Source organism: Juglans microcarpa x Juglans regia, chromosome 6D (assembly GCF_004785595.1).
Source record: "Juglans microcarpa x Juglans regia isolate MS1-56 chromosome 6D, Jm3101_v1.0, whole genome shotgun sequence".
In the NCBI taxonomy this organism is placed as follows: domain Eukaryota; kingdom Viridiplantae; phylum Streptophyta; class Magnoliopsida; order Fagales; family Juglandaceae; genus Juglans; species Juglans microcarpa x Juglans regia.
The window spans coordinates 24,949,336-24,955,335 of NC_054604.1; positions in this window are offsets into that span (position 1 = coordinate 24,949,336).

Consider the following 6,000-nt stretch of genomic DNA (forward strand, 5'->3'; position numbering starts at 1 on the left):
CCCGAGGAGTGATATGGGATCACTTGGTTTTGTATTTGGACTTTGTATTATATTTTATTTTGGGATAACTGTATGACTCTCTTTAAACATTTTACTTATGTAAATTTATATTAAAAATTCTGGTACATAGTTGACTTATTTAAATTATCCGCTGCGACTTTTGTTGTACACTGTTGCACGTACACACACTTGGAACTATCGTTGGGATGCGTGACCGTGTTGTCATCATCTGGGCGTTTCGATTCCCGAATTTCCATTCATGGGGGTCGGGGCGCCACAGAAGTCTTCTACGTAGTTTCAGTCATTGCTAATCCTACATTGAATAAACTATAAGGTCATGTTTTCAAATTCAAAGTCTCTTATTGAATGATCACGACAGAGTCCGACTCAATCGAACTCGAACTCATCGCCACCCTCTCCCAAATCTCTTTATAAATATCTCTATTCCGTGTGTTATTTGAAAAAAAAAACATATACCTCCGTAAGTGCAGCAGCCAAACTCAAGACACCTAGTCTAGCACCGTGCATGTCCCACGTTCACCACGCCAATTGCTGACTACCTCATTCCTCTCACAACACCCCTCACGTTTTCTCTCTCTTTCTAGTTCACGCGATCGATTTCATGCGGGAAGTATTGGATTAAGGCTGTGAGGTAAGTAGTTTGATTATAAATTAAGATTAATATACGTTAGCTTGTTATATATATTATTATTAAAACTAGATCTTTGGAAGTCAATGTTTATATATCACGCATGTCATGATATTTGTAATTACGTCATTCACCATATTTCATTCCGCATATTATAGTTATGTATGTATTATGCATCCCACGTAACATAAGATACGTAAGCTTTCATAAGATCAATTATAAGATAAGCTCATAGCAATTAATAAGATGAACATTTAGATGCATGGTACTAATGCAGTTTCAGGGTAGATGTGCAAGCCACAAACACAAGTGTGATTCATCATAGTATGCCTGAATACTATCAGCAGCTCCCTTTGTAGATGAGGGACATGGGGCTGATGTACATGAGGGAACTATGTTGTGGAAATTAATAATGAACAAATATTTCCTGCCTCCTTGAGACAAGAGTTTCTCTTTCCAACACTGTAACTTTCTCCATACCCTACATTTGACTTCTGCAAAAGCAACAAACTTAGCCTTTCCCACAATAGGAGGTAACCCCAAATACTTCTCATATTATTGAATTGAGCTACCACCCCACTTAGACATAATATTCTGCTTAACTGATGATGTAACATTAATACTAAATACCATGGCTGTCTTCTCCTTGTTAATCTTCTGACTAGACGCTAGCTCATATTTGTTTAATAGCAGCTGAATATTTGCACAAGTATTCACGTTTGCATTGCAAAAAGTAATAGAATCATCTGTAAATAGCAGATGATTCACTAGAGGTGCCCTTGCAGATTCTTACACCAGGAACATATTTTCTCAACTCAGTTTCCTTCAATAATCCAATCAAACCCTCAGTGCATAAGAGGAAAAGGTAAGGGGACATTGGATCCTCTTGCCTTATTCCTCTAAAAGGAAATATTGGGTCAGTAGGCACACCATTAACCATCACAAAGAAAGACACATAAGTAACACACTTCATTATTAATCCAACCAAACCACTAGCAAAATTCAGCTTCAACAATCGGTATCTTATATCGCTGGCAGCCCGTAAGATGTACTATTAATGCTGACGCTCATTTCTTCTTTGAATGACAACCATATAGTTTTCCACAGTAGTGGCATCGAGCCTGTGGGCTCTCATGATCACCAGGAACTTTGGTGAAATGTTTCCATGTCCACGATTTTTTTTTACTACGTCATGCTGGTGGATCGACCTCAACATTCATAAACTCCTCTTCATTAAGCATATCATCGTCTTTTAGATCTATTGGGACTCGACTACTTGCACAGGAGGTGGCTACTCTAAATGGGGTTCACGGCCTGAAGTACCAGTTGGTGACACCAACGGCTGTGCGTCATCCTTTTGTGGAGAATCGCGATTATAATGAGATGGTGTAACATCTATAATTTGAGCAAATAATTTGAAACAATTAACAAACAATCGTTATTTTAATTGTTATGTTAATTATCTACAAATTGGAAACACATTGAAAAGAAAAAAACATATGTATCTAGTTGTGTTTATGGTTTCAAAAATAAATAAAACACAAAAAACGAATGTCCGCTCAAGCCACACTCTAGCTCACAATCTGTTGATATTCGTTTGAGTCAAACTCGAGCGAAGGCTCGAGCTCACATATCTGTGTGATGTTCGCTCAAGCCACACTTGAGCAAAGGTTCAAGCGAATAATCTGTGTGACAACTGTATGACTCTCTTTAAACATTTTACTTATGTAAATTTATATTAAAAATTCTGGTACTTAGTTGACTTATTTAAACTGAGGGTGAGCCTGAGGATTCGGCTCTGCCCGAGGAGTGATATGGGATCACTTGGTTTTGTATTTGGACTTTGTATTATATTTTATTTTGGGATAACTGTATGACTCTCTTTAAACATTTTACTTATGTAAATTTATATTAAAAATTCTGGTACTTAGTTGACTTATTTAAATTATCCGCTGCGACTTTTGTTGTACACTGTTGCACGTACACACACTTGGAACTATCGTTGGGATGCGTGACCGTGTTGTCATCATTTGGGCGTTTCGATTCCCGAATTTCCATTCATGGGGGTCGGGGCGCCACAGAAGTCTTCTACGTAGTTTCAGTCATTGCTAATCCTACATTGAATAAACTATAAGGTCATGTTTTCAAATTCAAAGTCTCTTATTGAATGATCACGACCGAGTCCGACTCAATCGAACTCGAACTCATCGCCACCCTCTCCCAAATCTCTTTATAAATATCTCTATTCCGTGTGTTATTTGAAAAAAAAAACATATACCTCCGTAAGTGCAGCAGCCAAACTCAAGACACCTAGTCTAGCACCGTGCATGTCCCACGTTCACCACGCCAATTGCTGACTACCTCATTCCTCTCAAAACACCCCTCACGTTTTCTCTCTCTTTCTAGTTCACGCGATCGATTTCATGCGGGAAGTATTGGATTAAGGCTGTGAGGTAAGTAGTTTGATTATAAATTAAGATTAATATACGTTAGCTTGTTATATATATTATTATTAAAACTAGATCTTTGGAAGTCAATGTTTATATATCATGCATGTCATGATATTTGTAATTACGTCATTCACCATATTTCATTCCGCATATTATAGTTATGTATGTATTATGCATCCCACGTAACATAAGATACGTAAGCTTTCATAAGATCAATTATAAGATAAGCTCATAGCAATTAATAAGATGAACATTTAGATGCATGGTACTAATGCAGTTTCAGGGTAGATGTGCAAGCCACAAACACAAGTGTGATTCATCATAGTATGCCTGAATACTATCAGCGGCTCCCTTTGTAGATGAGGGACATGGGGCTGATGTACAACCTCGCACATAGGGTTAGGTGTGTTGGCCAGTCGGAGCAGTCAGATGAATCAGATCAGTCAATTAATTTAGATAAATTAGTCTTGCATAGCATAAACATCAACATGAGAAATCATGATTTTAAGTTCTCAACATGACGTATTTCATGTGAAAATTTTAATTTATGTGGAAACTGTTAGTTACTATTGTATGTGGAGTTAAGATAATTGTTGAGTGAATTTATCAATCCCATTATTAAGCTTGATATTTGTTTAGGCTTGAATTGAATTCGGAGTGTATGATGATTGACACGTAGCGTGCTAACGTGTACGCCTAAAGGATCAGTTTGACATCTGACCAAAATATGAGACGATCTAAATTTTTTGAAGATTAGGTTCGACTAAATGATTTAGGAGTAAAGAGACATGAAAAGCATGTGGCGGGAAAGTATGTAAGTTATTTGAAATCTAGCGAATTCCGACAAAGAAATTTTTATACGTACGGGGGGGAATTTGTAAAGACTCGGCCCAATAATTCTAATGTCAAAATATTGATAATTTTTATTGGACCTAAATTATATTTACTGGGCCATATTGAATAAGCCCACGAGTGATAAATTATTGAAGTTGATTAGGAGTTTTAATTAGTCTCAATAACTAGATTAAATTCCATTTATTATTTATTGAATGAGTTAGATTCATTTTAGAATTTAAAAATCGGCCATTATATATTTATTTCAATTTTAAATCGTCACTAATTGAAGTCACCTACGCAGTCTCAGTCACTGCCAATCTTACATTGAATGAACTACTAGAACATATTTTTAAATTCAAACTCTTTTTTTGAATTATCATGACCTAGTCCAATTCGAACTTGAACTTGACAGCACCCTCTCCCAAATCTTTCTACAAATATATCCATTCTGTGTGTTATTTAAAAAAAAAAAAAAAATCATAAACCTCCATAAGTGCAACGGTCAAATCCAAGATACTTAGTCCAGCACTGTGCGTGTCCCACGTTCACCATGCCAATAGTCGACTACCTTATTCCTCTCAAAACATCCCTTACATTTTCTCTCTTCTTATAGTTCACGAGATCGATTTCATGCTAGAAATATTGGATTAACACTGTGAGGTAAATAGCTTTATCATAAATCAGGATTAACATATGTTAGGTAGTTATATAAATTATTATTAAAGCCAATTATTTGGAAGCCAGTGTTTATGTACCACATATGTCATAATATTTGCAAGCACGTCATTCATAATGTTTCTTCTGCATATTATAGTTATGTATGTATTATGTATCTCATACATCTTACGTTGCATAAGACATATAAACTTTCAAGAGATCAAATGTAAGATAAACTCAGAGTAATTAATAAGATGACCATTCAAATGCATGATACCAATGCAGTTTCAGGGTAGATGTGCAAGCCACGAACTCAAGCGTGCTCCACCATAGTATGTCAGAATACTATTAGTGACTCTCCTTGTGGCCGCTGGACGTGGGGCCAGTTGACAACCTCGCACACAAAGTTAAGTGTGTTGGCCAGTCAGATCAGTCACATGAATCAGATCAGTCAGTTAAATTAGATAAAGCAGTCATGCATGGCATAAACATCAGTATGAGTAATCATGATTTTAAGTTCTCAGCATGAAATATATTATAAAAATCTTATGTTGAGTATGTTTATGCTATGATGGGACCCTTACTGAGTCATCATCATTTTAGTTGTTTTTATGTTTTTAAACCACCATTTATGAAAGTAGAGCTGCAAGACGAGATTTGATCCAGAGAAGCATGGCAGAGGCCTAGATCATGTACACAGATGTTAAGTTATAGCACAAACTTGAAGAAATTTTAATAAATGTTTTCGCACACTCTCTCTTATGATCTCAATATTGTAATAAAGAATGATTTTATCTATAAAATCTTTGTACTTGGCGCTTCCTTTAGAATAAAAGAAAATATTTTTAAGACAAGTTCATTAGTAACACTCCAACATCCTCGAGAATTTCTAAAAGTGGTTTTATTCTTAAACCTTGGGAGCTGGGTGTTACACTACCCTTCTTCCAAGCACACTACCATTAAAGGCACCACCACCTCTAGTGCTAATAACACAATAACCCGAGCTGCCACCGTTGCCCTTGTCAAGCCCCAATTCCGGCAACCTTACCAACATCCACCCCAGTACCACAACCACTGACGCCGATGCAGATGACGTGGCTTGTGTTGCTGCTTCAGCTTCTAATTCTAGTCGCTTCTTGTGCTCCTCATGGTGACTCTTCTTGTTTCCATCACTGGCGTTTAGTTAGACACTAACATTTGATTGTTGTGTAGAATAAAAATGGAAATTGGTTAATAACCTGATTCCAAACCGTTTTTCCAAAACGGTTATGGAAGGTTCTGAATTCCTATCCAATTGTTTTCGGGTCAGTTAATTTGGTTCGGGTTAGGTCGGAATTTTCGGTTTGAGGCGGTTATCAGCTATTTTGTTGACCCCTAATGCTACTTATCATCCCACACCACACATCT